The sequence below is a fragment of the Geotrypetes seraphini genome, chromosome 8, assembly GCF_902459505.1.
Source record: "Geotrypetes seraphini chromosome 8, aGeoSer1.1, whole genome shotgun sequence".
Lineage (NCBI taxonomy): Eukaryota > Metazoa > Chordata > Amphibia > Gymnophiona > Dermophiidae > Geotrypetes > Geotrypetes seraphini.
The window spans coordinates 29344035-29358389 of NC_047091.1; the positions used below are offsets into that span (position 1 = coordinate 29344035).

The 14355-nt window shown below is 42.8% G+C and overlaps 1 long non-coding RNA gene across 1 annotated transcript in view; it reads left to right on the forward strand.

The window, feature by feature from the left end:
- Nucleotides 1-1247: 1247 nt before the first annotated feature.
- The window catches only part of LOC117365741, a 115057-nt gene continuing 101949 nt past the window's right edge, over nucleotides 1248-14355 (forward strand). The window contains exon 1 of the long non-coding RNA XR_004540449.1: nucleotides 1248-1841. This is a non-coding gene — a long non-coding RNA (uncharacterized LOC117365741). The remainder of the gene's footprint in view (nucleotides 1842-14355) is intronic.

Genomic DNA, 14355 nt, shown 5'->3' on the forward strand with positions numbered 1-14355 from the left:
TCCAAACTATTAACCACTACATCAGACCTAAAAGCATTCCGAAAAGAAATCAAAACACTTCTATTCAAAAAGTATATTCAATCAACTTAATCTCCCCCTCATTCCCATCCCTTCTTTATTCTTTTTTCTTCCCATATATAGTTCACTTCTTCAACGTCCCAAAAAAGTACCGGATACCCAAGTAATCAACCAGTATCCTATATCTCCAGATATCTACCAATATAAGGAAGCCGGATATTCATCAATGTAACGCATCCCGAAATTGTCCCCAATGTAATGCTAATTTGAATTATCTTTGTAATGTAACCTGAAATCTTTCCAATGTAATATAATATGAATCCTCAATTTGTAACCTGTACCAGCAATTTTCCAATGTAATGCAACCTCCTGGAAATGTCCAGCTCTCTTCCAATGTAATCCGCTTTGAACCGCAAGGTACAAGCGGAATAGAAATCACTAATGTAATGTAATATACATGGTTAACCACTAAATTAAACTACACAAAGCAGACTGTATGCTTCTCAACATTCATTTCTTCCAGAACGCAGATAACCCCTATGCAAATACGGGACCAAAAACTAAAAGTATGTATGTATATATGTAATCAAACAAGTATATATATATATATATATATATGTATATATATATATATATATATATACAAACAAAACCCTAAGATTCAAGACTCTGCATGCAGTACAACCCCGGAGGAAAAATAGCAGATTAAAACTCTCAAAATTGACACAATTCAAACAAAATAAAATCATTCCCCCCTACCTTTTTTGCCTCCCTCGGCTGGCGTCTTACGTTCTGGCCGTTTTATGCCCCTCACTCCGGTGTTATCTTGTGGCCGGCTCCCTCCTCCTTACAGCCGCAGCGCGCAGGAAGCCGCTGGGCTCCTCTGCAGCGTCCTGCGCCTGAACCGGAAGCCGCGTAGAGCGGCTCCTCGCGCGTTCTGCGCCTGCACCGGAAGCCCTTCTCCTCTGACGTGCCAACGCTTCTGGATGAGACGCGCGAGGAGCCTCGTGTGCGCTGCAGCCGTGAGTGGGCGCGAGCCGGCCGCATAAAACGAGCGGGAAGCCTTGAGTTTGACCCCTGTGACTGAATGAATGCATGGGGGGGGGGGGGGGGGGGGAAGCTGATTTGCTTCCCATAAATAATAATGCAGAAACGACTCCTCCTCATTTGACAAGCGGCATCTGTATATATATATATATATTTATTTTTTTTTTTTGGGGGGGGGGATTCAAGCGGCGCAGGAGAAGAGCCTAAAGAGCCTAGTTCACATCCTTGACGAGACCTGGGGACCATTTTTCAGGCGACTGTGGCCTTCGTCTGGACAACAGACTCAGCTTCGTGATGGCCTAGTTCGGATATCTGGCAGGTTGGCTATGCGTCTGATATTAGCTTTAGGGGGGGCAATTTTGTAACTAGGTTAAATGCCTGGGCAACTGGTGGAAATCGGGCAGCCCGCCCGCCGAAATTCAAAGTGCGCGCATGCGTATTGAACGCAATAGCAGCTGGGCCTGTGTTCCAAACCGAGCCCCGCCTGTTTGCCAAAGCACCAGCTGGTTCGCACCGTGCGCCCCTTTTTTGATCCACGTGCCTGAAACAGCAGCCCAAGGGGGAATGGTTCACAAAATGCAACGCTTAAGCAAGATTCAAAAGGCCAGGCAGAACCTGAACCCTACCAGCATCCACCGAAACCCTAACTACTGTACTAAGTCTCCATGCAAGATTTGCATTTCAATGCATTTGACTAGCAACATGGCAATTGTCCTCATGTTTCCACCAGCAACTGACTCGGAGCCCTTTCTGCGTGACAACTGAAGCACTTGCAGGTAACTGTCTTTTGCAGAAGGATATTTGAAAACACATTTATTTGCGCAGATTTTTTTTTTGTTTGTTGATTTGAATGAATAGTCTGATAGATTGTTTGATACCGTGAGCTGCTGCTAGAGGTCGTGGTAGTCATTTTCACAAGGTGCCATGAGGGGACAGGAGCAAGGGGACTGTGCTCCTGCCCCCCAAGACCCCTGCTGGACCATCAGCTATGTGGGTTAGTTGGCCTGAGGGGGGGGTACCAACAAATTAGGAGGTGGTGACCAGGGGGAGGGGGTTTTAATTCCAGCAGGGGTTCAAAGGGGAGGGGGAGTGAGGACTTTAAAACTGAACTAAAAATATTCCTTTTTACAGATGCTGCAAGACATTGAAAGTTTGATCCTGATTGTATTTCACACTCCCCCTACTTTCCTATAATAATTGTATTTCAACTCCTCCTAACCTTATATGTTTGATGCAATGTGATCTGATTTTATTTGGAACCAGATTTTAAATTGTAAGCTGCCCAGCCTTTTTTTTAACTTTTGGTGTGGAACAGTAAGATATTAATGAACTTGGAAACTTGGATTTATGGGGTGGAGACATGAGGTGAGGTGGGTTGTTATTTTTTATTTTTTTTACCGAAAACAAAAGAAAAATACTTATGAGCCCGGCTGAATATCGGCCGGGTCCGCATAAGCTCCGGGTGGACAGGCCGCTCAGAATTATACCCCAATATCCAGTGCTGGTGTCTGGTAATGTCCAGAAATAGTAAGCATTATTTATTCAATTCGTTCTCCATCCTGTTCACCCCAACCAGCTCAGAAAGGTTTACAGATTAACATAAATAAAATGCAGTTAACAGGTGCAATCTGCCATAGTTACAGTGGTAGCTGGTTGGTGATGGTAAACGATTAAAAAAAAAAAATGCTGACCGCTATTGGCTGAATATGGGGGGATGGTAATTGTGTTTTTATTATGAGTTTATTGGGGGGGGGGGGGGTTAACGTTTATTTACAGTATGTGATGATGAATTCTGCCTAGGTTGTTGAAGGACAAGAAATGATATAAATAAAGTAATAAGTCATACATCCTCCCCAGCTTCCATATACCACATTATAAAGCTGACTTTTATGCACAAAGTAACACAGGTGAGACCAAATGTTGCCAGACTTGAGCAAGGCATTACACTGACTAGTAATATCAGAGCATGAGTTGTTGCCCTTGGTAAGGGACACCTGTGCCTGCGGTGACATAGATATACCGATGTCCTTCACAAGATTAAAAGCCTGTCTGTATGATGACAATGCAGCAAAAGATGCATGTGGTGAGGAGTGATTTATCTTACTTATCAGGTGTCTCATAAGTCACCTTTCTAAAATTGCTCAATGGGGAGACTAGTGAGGTCCTGGAAACCTTGATGACATCTTCTTTTGGGAACTAATCTCTTAAAAGGTAGCCCTGTCTGCAGAGATCCAGATTTTCTCAAAATAAAAAGGAAAAAGGTGGCTGAAATTGGATATTTTAAAAAGCTGCCTGCTTACCATTGATAGGTCACCAACAAAGAGGTGAACCAAAAGGGTTCACTTCTTTGGATTTTATTTTATGGGCCCTGTTGAATCTAGACATTTCTCTCTCATTCATAAATCTCTCAGCATTGTGACATAGGTTTACATAAGAATAGCCTTACTGGGTCAGACCAATGGTCCATCAAGCCCGGTAGCCCATTCTCACGGTGGCCAATCCAGATCACTAGTTCCTGGCCAAAACTCAAGGTGTAGCAATATTCCATGCTGCCGATACAAGGCAAGCAGTGGCTTTCTTGGGTTTTGTTGTTCTAGCAGAAAATATGAAAGGAAACTGTGCAATGAGAGGGCTTAGAATGAAGTTAAGAGGTGATAGGCTCCGGAGTAACCTGAGGAAATACTTATTATTTTTTTTTTTTTCAGAAAGGGTGGTAGATGCGTGGATCAGTCTCCCAGAAGAGGTAGTGAAGACAGAGTCTGAATTCAAGAAAGCATGGGATAGGCACGTGGGATCTCTTAGAGGAAGCGATAATGGCTACTGCAGATGGGCAGACTAGATGGGCCATTTGGCTGTTATCTGCCATCATGTCTCTATGGGGCTCATTTTCAAAAGAGAAAAATATCCAAAAAAGGGCCTAAAGGGGCAGATGGCCGTTTTTCTTGCCAAACCCTTCCAATTTGCTATTTTTGAAACTTGTTTTCTAGATGGATAGCTATGCTTTTGATCAATAGTTTATCTAAACCTCAAGGGGGCGTGTTAGAGGTGTGGCATGGGCGGGACTAGGGCGAGCTTATGACTTGGATGTTTTTCTGCCATAGTAGAACATTTAAGAATATGCTCAGGTCACAAGGTAACATCTGTTTTAATAACAAGTAAGTGTCAAAAAGGTACGCTGACTGACTAGATGACCACTGGAGGGATGTAAGCATGGCCCGTCCACACTCTCCCAGTGGTCGCTGACCCCCTACCACCTCTCAAAGATGTAAATGAAATAGTGCATACAATAACCGGAACAGAGCTAGCAAAATGCAACATATGCACTCTTACGTTGCCTGTTGGATAGTTTTTCCACACACAGTGCAATGCTCGGCCTTTACTTGACCTGCAATCGGATGGCTGGACAGGTTGAGAACAACCATGGGGGATGACCTTTCTGGAATAGCACAAACCGAGTTCTTTCTAGATCCTCAATTCATCGAGTCCCTAGAACTCGAGCACAAGTCGATTGTACCCAACTGCAACAGGGCAGAAACACCTTTTAATGAATTCCCTTCATAAGCAGATACTGCTGCATGATTATCAAGGCAGAGGGTTGCTCCACCTTCTGGTCAGTACCAGGACGGGTCAGGGACGGAATTAGGGTTACCAGATTTTCTGTATGGAAAATCCAGACCCCCTAGACCTGCCCCCAGGCCTGCCCAGTCCCACCCATCCACGCCCCGTCACTCCCCTGATCATCCCCTTTCCAATCTCGCCCCTCTGCCTGTTCTCGTCAGGCAGTATATCCGCGCATGCACGGATGCCCTCCTGCACGAAGGAAAGCTTTTCAAAACCTGGACAAAGTGCAGGGATTTGAAAAGCCATCCGGACCCCCGGACGTGTCCTCAAAAGGAGGACCTGTCCGGGGAAATCCGGAAGTCTGGTAACCCTAGACGGAATTAGAGTGGAGCTGGGATTGACTATAAGTCAGGGGTGTCAAAGTCCCTCCTCGGGGGCCGCAATCCAGTCGGGTTTTCAGGATTTCCTCCATGAATATACATGAGATCTATTAGCATACCATGAAAGCAGTGCATGCAAATAGATCTCATGAATATTCATTGAGGAAATCCTGAAAGCCCGACTGGATTACGGCCCTCGAGGAGGGACTTTGACACCCCTGCTGTAAGTGGTGATTTTTCAGTCTGCTAATTGGACTTTTCATGCAATGAATCTATTAGGACATAGTGCTCGTACTTTCCAAGGAACTGGCCCAAAACCTTGGAACAGTTTGCCACCAGAATTAAGGAAGATTGATTCATTATTGCCATTTAGAAAACAATTAAAGACCTATTTGTTCTGTAACTCATTTGGAATAGCCTAAAATCCTGAGAAGTAAATAACATTTGCTGACTGCAGAATAGATTTTATTGTCTGGCTGAAAAAGTGACTAACTAACCCCCCCCCCTCTTTTATTAAGCTGAAGTAGAGGTTTCTACTGGGGTCCGGGGTACTAAATGCTCTGACACGGCTCAAGCACTCATTGAATTCCTATAAGCATCGGAGCATTTAGTGGTTTGGGCCAAGATAGAAACCTACTGCAGCTTAGTAAACGAGGGTCTAAGCTGGCTTTTAGTTGATTTTATAGCATTGCTGACTTTTAGTTTTTATGTTTTATTCCGGTTGTTGTTTGGAATTTGTTTGTATATTCCACTTGTGCATTATTATATACTAGTCTTTAAGCCCGTTACATTAACGGGTGCTAGAATAGATGTGTGTGTCTGTCTTTCTTTCTTTCTTTCTCTCTCTCCCCTTGGCCGCTTTCTGTCTGTCTATGTTTATTTGTTTTTCTCTCCTTGGACACTGTCTCTCCTTGGACGCTGCCTGAATGTCTTCCTTTCTGTCTGTCTCAATGGCCCCCTGTGTGTCATTCTTTGTGTCTGTGTCTTTGTGTCATTCCCCCGCCCCCCCAGAGCTAAGCTGTCTGCTTCCAGCATATCCCTTCCCCCAAAGCAGCCCCCTTTTCCTCTCCCTGACCCCCCTTGTGTCTTCCCCCTCCCCCCCCAGCAAAGCTGTCTACCCCCCAGCACACCTCTCCAACAAAAGCATCCCCCTGTACCTGCAGCACTGGCACGACACCCTTCAGCCAATCGTGAGTGCTCAGAGCGCGACAGGGAGCGGGGCCTGCAGCTTCTTTGGCGTCGGTGAGGAAGGAGAGGTTGGCCCAACTCTCCGCTATCTGCACTCAGCACAACCCTCCCACCAGAACAGCCCCCTTTCCTACCTGCTCCATGGCCCTTCTTTTTCCTCTTCCCCTCCCGTTCTTCCCCTCCCTCCAGTCACCGCTGCCATTCCTATTTAAAACGGCCTGCTGAGGTTCGCGGCCGGCTGTAGCGAACCTCGCAGGCCGCTGTTCACCTCAGTAGCATGTTCCCGCTGACGCGATCGCGTCAGAGGGAACGTGCTACCACGTGGAGAGCGGCCTGCGAGGTTCGCTACAGCTGGCCGCGAACCTCGCAGGCCGTTTTAAATAGGAATGGCAGCGGTGACTGGAGGGAGGGGAAGAACAGGAGCGGTAGCGGTTTTTGCGGGAGGGGGTGAGTCGGCGACGTGCAGGCCGCTGTGAACAGGAGCGGCAGCGGCGGCAGGACCATGAGCCCTCCTCCCGCCATCCGCTGCCAAAGCCGCTCCTGTCGCCCGATGCAGCTAACTGGCCGCGGCCAAGGCTGGGGACTCGCGCATGCGCACTCCTGCGGCCACAGACCTACACCGCACAGAACACGCAAATAGGAGTGCGCATGCGCGGCTAGCTCTTTATTATATAGGATTGTGTTTGTTTATTTTGTAAAGCACTTAAAACTTAGGATTCAGCAGGATATATATTTTTAAATAAATAAATAAGATCTGGTCACGTGACGCTATGAACCGCTGAGGACGTGCTCCGGGCCCTAATCCTCTAAATTGAGCAAACGCGCAAAATTTTCATCCTGGCCGGGTCTCCTGGAGGCGCCCAGCATAGGGCATCTATGGACAAATATTTAACCTGATCGCAGGAGATGGCGCGGTCAAAAGCCGAACGAGCAGGAAAGCCGAAATCGAAATCGGGCGAGGCCAAAATGGCGGCTGCATCAGGCACGGCTGTGTCCGAATTCACTGACACAGCGCTGAATGATATCAAAACAGCGGTGGCTCAAGTGTTGGGACCGCAAATGGATGTTTTGGCTACTAAAATGACCCGCCTAGAAAAACTGCTTACTGACACGGCGGCCCGCACGACGGACTTGGAACAGCGGATCTCTACTGCCGAGAATAACATTAATTCCCATGAGATGGATATAGCTGCCTTACAAGAAACAGTACATTAGCAAGCTGAAAAGCTTGATGACCTGGAAAATAGGTCGCGCCGTAGTAACTTACGTTTTCTGGGTGTTCCAGAATTGATTCCTGATGCGCGCTTGCTTGCTGAATTAGAGGGCTAGCTTGAACAAGAATTCCCGGACGTTATAGTTTCCAGCTCTCTCTGTTTAGAGCGGGCCCATCGCTTGGGAGCGCGACCTGCACAAGAAGCCAGACCACGTGTGGTGATAGTTAAGTTCCTGAATTACCGACACAAAGTGGCGATATTGCGACAGTACCGGGCCAAGAAAGATTCTTTGATGCAGCGAGGATCAGTTATTCGTATCAGCCAGGATTATTCGACAGCCCTTACTGACAAGCGGAAGGAATTTTATCCTCTTTGCACGCGCTTAGTGGAACTTAAACAGTGCTTTTTGTTCGTCTATCCTGCTCTTTTGAAGATCCAGTATGAGGGCACTTGGCACTCTTTTTATCCCAGGACAAGCAGGCAGCATATTCTTAACGCATGGGTGACGTCACCGACGGAGCCCCGGTACGGACCTTTTTAACTAGAAAGTTCTAGTTGGCCGCACCGCGCATGCGCGAGTGCCTTCCCGCCCGACGGAGGAGAGCGTGGTCCCCAGTTTCTTCGTTTCCGCGGAGCGAAGAAGACACATGTGTTTCAACGGCCGTTGAAATTTCAGATTTTGCCTTCCCGCTCGCAAAATTCTATCTTTTTTTTTCTTTTTCCCTTCGGGTTTCTTTTTCGTTATTTTTTTGTAAAAAAAAAAAACCCAACAACTTTATTTTCTTTTATTTTTCAGGCCGGCCCCGGCGGGGCCTGTTGCCACCATACAGGCCTCCACTTGAAGCACTAGCAGCACCTAAAGCCAACTGTATTTGTTTTTTTAAAGCTGTTATTTTATATTTTAAGGTTTCAGTTTTATATTTCTGTTGTCTTATTTTTACTTCACTTTTAATTTGTTCCAGCTGACTTGCCGTGATCTCTCTGCCGCCGCGCAGCGGCGGCACGCTGTGGACTCCACCCCCAATTGCCCGGTACATGTATTATATAAACAGACTCTTTGCTCCTTATTGCGCTCCTTTGTGCGCGATCTGTACCAAGTAATTTTACACATCATTCCATACAAATTAATACACCTTTGGGTAAACATTTTTGGGTGAGTAAATGTTTTAATTGTCTCTTAATTTTAATTACTATCTGTCTTCACAGTTTTCCTGGACCTTTTTCGGTTATTCATTGTCAAAATATTTCTGTAGCATTATATCCAAACAATCATTTAGAAATCTCATTAGTCTTGACCTACGACCCTAACCATTTTTTTCAAATGGGGTCATATACAACAAATATTCCAACTATCTGTGGTCATCGACCACATAAATCAATGCATAAAACCAATAATCTGCCTATTAATGACCGTTTCAATATTTCTGTAATTGACCATTGTTTATCTTCTGCTAAGTTTTCTAACTGTTCTAATTCTAACTCCGTTCTTTCATTCGGTTTAATTAACGTTAGATCCCTTAAGACTAAATATCATCTAATTAAAGATCTCATTATTCATTATTCTTTTGACGTACTATGTATAGTAGAAACTTGGCTTAGGGATGGAGAAGAGGCCTATCTCTCCTATGCCTGTCCTTCGGGCTTCTCATTCTTTTTCAATCACCGATCCTTCAAACGTGGAGGCGGATTGGCAGTGTACTTTCGTGATTCATTAATTTTACAAAAAATACACGAATCGGCTAATTCTATTATTGAATCTTTGCAATTTTCAATAAAAACTAATCCTAAATTAGATATACTATTAATTTACGTACCACCACCTATTAATAACAATACTCTTCAACTATTAGAATCTTTACTTTTTGACTTCGGTTCATCTTCTAGTAACCCACTAATTTTGGGGGACTTTAATATACATTTTGATGATGTAAATAATAATTATGCAAAGGATATTCTTTCTCTTTTAAATCAAATTGATTTTTGTACACTCCTTTCTCATGCTACTCATCAAGCAGGTCATACTATCGACATGGCCATTGCACCAGTGACAAAGACAAAAAATTTTTCAATTAGTTCATTAATATCAGTCCCATGGTCAGATCACTCTCTAATTCCAATAAAATATAGTTCTTCTATTATTAAAAATAAAATTGTAGGGAAAAGCATAAAATTTAGGGAATTTAATAAAATATCTGCTAACCAACTAATTGACAATTTTCATTTTACACCTTCAAATTCCAACTCTTTTACTGTAGATGAATACCTATCTTTGTGGAACGAGAACATCCAACTTTTACTTGATAAAGTAGCTCCTTATCAAACAAAATTTATTTCAGCAAAGAAACGTATTAATCCCTGGTTTACTGCAGAACTCGCATTAATTAAAAAGCAAATGAGATCCCTTGAACGCTGTTGGAGGAAAAACAAGAATCAAACTAATTTAGATAAATTTAAAAATCACTCCAATATGTATAAGGAAAAAATAAATCAAGCCAAAAAGAAATACTATTCGAACCAAATTTCAAAAACAAAAAATGTTTCTACTCTATATAAAATATTAAAAACAATTACCTCATCTTGTGAAAAACCAAAATGCTCTGTAAATCAGTTACCAACAGCTCAAGAACTTGCAACCCATTTTATTGAAAAAATTATAAAAATCAGAGAAAAATTTGATACTAATGACAAAGAGACCATTGAACAAAACGATATTGCTACCCTCTCTGAATTATCTGCTAAATGTACACAATTTCATCTCCCCTCCCTTGAAGAATTAAAATCAATAATCAGGACAATCAACAGTAAAGGTATGCAAAATGAAATTATTCCTCCTTTTTTTCTTAAACAACATTTTGACTTTTTCGGACCTTTAATACTTTTTATGATCAAGGAAAGTCTACAACATAACACTATGCCATTGGCCTGGAAAACATCTATTATCTATCCCATTATCAAGGATCACAAACTAAGCATCGAAGATAAAACAAATTATAGACCAATTGCTAACATCCCATTTCTCGCAAAAATAATTGAGAAAATTGTCTTTACTCAGATATCAAATTATATAGAGCAAACAAACATCTTACACCCCAATCAAACTGGTTTTAGGCAAAATCATTCCACCAAACATTCCCTGATAGGTATGACATCTACAATACTCTATCATCTGGACCACCACTCTTCTGTACTTTTGATCTCATTAGACCTGTCGGCAGCATTTGATACAATAGATCATAACCTATTATTAAATAGATTAGAATCTATTGGTATCTCCGAACAAGTTCTTCAATGGTTTAGGTCATACTTGGACAATCGAACTTCTATAGTTTCCTTTAACGATACTGTTTCTGCAAGTTTTTCTAATACTTACGGTATTCCCCAAGGTTCTATTTTATCCCCTCTTCTCTTTAATATTTTTCTTTCACCCCTTTTGACTCTTTGTCAATCTATCGGTTTTACAGTATTCGCATATGCTGACGATGTTCAACTTTTACATCCTATCGACCCCAATAATCAATCTGATATCATTAATATCAATGACAAACTTGAACAGATTCATTTATGGTTGGACAACAATAGACTCTCTTTAAACATTAATAAAATCAACACGTTACTCTTCCCTTGGAAAGAAAATCATAAAATATCTGTTCCTATTAAAATCCAAGGAGTAACGCTCAAACAAATTAATAAAATTCGGATCTTAGGCGTCATCCTTGATGAAAACTTAACATATCATGACCACATCAGTAATGTGGTAAAAGCCTCTTTTTACAGACTACGTCAAATCCGTTCTATTTCAAAATTTCTCTGTGCAAAATCTTTAAATACATTAATTCATTCATTAATTATTGCAAAAATCGATTATTGTAATGCTTTATTCAAAGGAATGGCCCAAAAAGAAGTCAGAAGATTACAGATCATACAAAATACTTCAATTAAATTAATTACTGGGGCCAAAAAATTTGACCATGTAACCCCATTATTACAAAAAGCACATTGGCTACCAGTGGGACATCGAATTTTATACAAGTTATCTTTACTCACCTTTAAATCTTTATCATCCAAAACTCCATCATTCATTTATAAAGTTCTAATTCCATACACTTCTCAAAAAACCTTACGATCCAATCAGCAACTTTTATTAGTTGTTCCCTCTCTCAAAATCATAAATACCAGAAGACAGTATATTTTCTCAGTTACAGCACCACAAACATGGAATTCTCTCCCACTTTATTTAAGGGAGGAGAAAAACCTCGACAAATTTAAAAGCCAACTTAAAAGTTTTCTTTTTATAGACGCTTTTAATCCTTAATTGAATTGCTATTTACTCTGTACAACTCCCTTTTACTTCAGTCAGCTACATATTTATTTTGTTTTCCCATCCATTCTGTGTATTTACCCTTATTTACCCCTTCTTTCCTATTATAAATTGTATTTCTTCCCCCTCTTTCCCAATGTTTCCTGTCCAGATTTGTCTGGTTTGTTTTAAATTGATTTTAATATTTTATTATATTATTGTTAATTTTTATTATGTATTTTCTGTAAATGTAAATCGCTTAGTAGTTACGATAGGCGATTAATCAAATATTGAATAAACCTTGAAACCTTGAATTTCCCTCCTTAACGTAGATATAAAAATATTGGCCCGTTTGTTGGCAAACCGTTTGACTCCCCTCTTACCACAGGTGATATCTCCTATGCAGGCTGGGTTTGTCCAGGGCCGGCACTCGGTGGTGAATGTTAGGAGGGTACTGTTGGCTATGTCCAGAGCTCAATTTACATCTACTCCGGGTATTCTGGTCAGTTTGAACGCTGCAAAGGCATTCGACCAAGTGAACTGGTCCTACCTTTTTAGGGTATTAGAATATGTGGGTGTGGGTGGCTGGTTTTGGTCATCTTTGCGGGTATTATACTCTGCTCCTACAGCTTCCCTCTTAGTGAATGGTATTTTAACACGTCCATTTGCAGTTGGTCGGGGAACTCGTCAGGGATGCCCTTTGTCCCCCTTACTTTTTCTTCTTTGCTTAGAGCCTCTTTTAAGAACTATACAGAGGGATGATGTTATAGTTGGGTTGTTGGAGGGTTCTTCCCAATTACGAGTGCTAGCTTTTGCGGACGACCTACTGCTCACACTCGCTCAGCCACATCGCTATTTGATGTGTGCTTTGGAACTTTTGGATGAATTTCACTTATATTCTGGATTGACGTTGAATAAACAGAAATCTCTGGTACTCCCACTTCCACTTTGTGATTCTTGGCCAGGCCCCTTTCCTCTCGTATGGGCTACATCTTCCATCCAATATCTGGGCGTCATCATTCCTAGGGACTTGACTACTCTTTATTCACTAAATGTATTGCCTTTGCTATCTTGAACTGAACAATGTTTACAGGCATGGCGAGCTTACCCATTGACCTTAATGGGTAGAATTGCTTTGTATAACATGAAGGTGATCCCACAATGGCTTTATATTTTGCAAACTTTGCCTATTCTTTTATTACGCACACATCTTCGGCAGCACCATCGTTCTTTAGTACAATTTTTATGGGGGGGTAAGAGATCTCGGATTACCCTGCATACCCTATCTCTGCCTGTTTCTCAAGGGGGTCTGGGATTATTACATTTAGATAGGTTTAATGAGGCTTGCCAGATCTGGCATCTGAATGATTGGTTTTGTGGCACAACATATTTTACAGCTACGGGGGTAGAGTGTTTAGCTTTAACCCCTTACCACTTCAGTTACCTACTCCATGTCCGCTGCCTGCCCAAAAGGGAGCAAAATTATGGAGATTTGTTCTTAATTCCCCTGCGAAAACTTTGGAAGTCTCTTTGTCAACGGTTGGCCATTAGGTATGATGTGACCCCGTGTCTTTCTATAACTGGTAATGGGGACTTTCCCCCAGGTATGGATCTAGGTGCCCAAGCTTGGTGGACTGGGAGGGGTATGTATTATTTGTTTCATGTATTACAGTCTGATGGATCTCTCCAGTCATTTCAGACGTTATGTGACTCTTCTATTCTAACGGCTGGAGATTGGTTTTCCTACAAACAATTACATCACTATGTCAGTTCTCTATCTAGCTCAGCCCTGAGAGGGGACGTTCAGGACAAGTTGTCAGAAGCTTTCTGTTTAACTGCTCAAGTGCCCATACCATTACGCTTTCACCACCGTTTTTTACAGGACCTAGCCGGTGAGCTGGACTAAGCTACTCTGGCATTCAAATGGACTCAAGACTTGCATATTACTATTTCGAAGGACGTGATAAAACAGAGTTTCATTTTGGGGATGAAACTATTGGTATCTGCTGCAGAAAAGGAACGCTATTACAAGTTTTTGGTCCGGGCGTATTTTGCCCCTGTCCGGGCCTTTAAGGCTCATGTGAGCCCCACTGATTGTTGCCCGAAGTGTGCGGCCCCGAGGGCTTCTTTGGGCCATATGTTTTGGCTGTGTCCGGGCGTACAGGCTTATTGGAAACGTGTTTGCTTGCATGTTAAATCCATCTGGAACTGTACCTGATTGCCTACGAAATAGAGAGTTGCGCGGGGACAGAAATCCCACCCGTCCCCGCCAAAGTCCCACCCGTCCCCGCGAGGAATCCACCCGTCCCCACGAGGAATCCCCTCCGTCCCCGCACGTCCCCACGAGGAATCCCCTCATAGAAACATAGAAGATGACGGCAGAAAAGGGCTACAACCCATCAAGTCTGCCCACTCTGCTTACCCACCCCCTGTCTATGCCCTAATGACCCAATTTCCTTATCTTGACCCTCGTAGGGATCCCACATGGGTATCCCATTTATTCTTAAAGTCTGGCACGCTGTCTGCCTCGATCACCTGCACTGGAAGCTTGTTCCAATGATCAACCACTCTCTCTGTGAAGAAATACTTTCTGGTGTCGCCATGAAATTTTCCGCCCCTGAGTTTGAGCGGGTGCCCTCTTGTGGCCGAG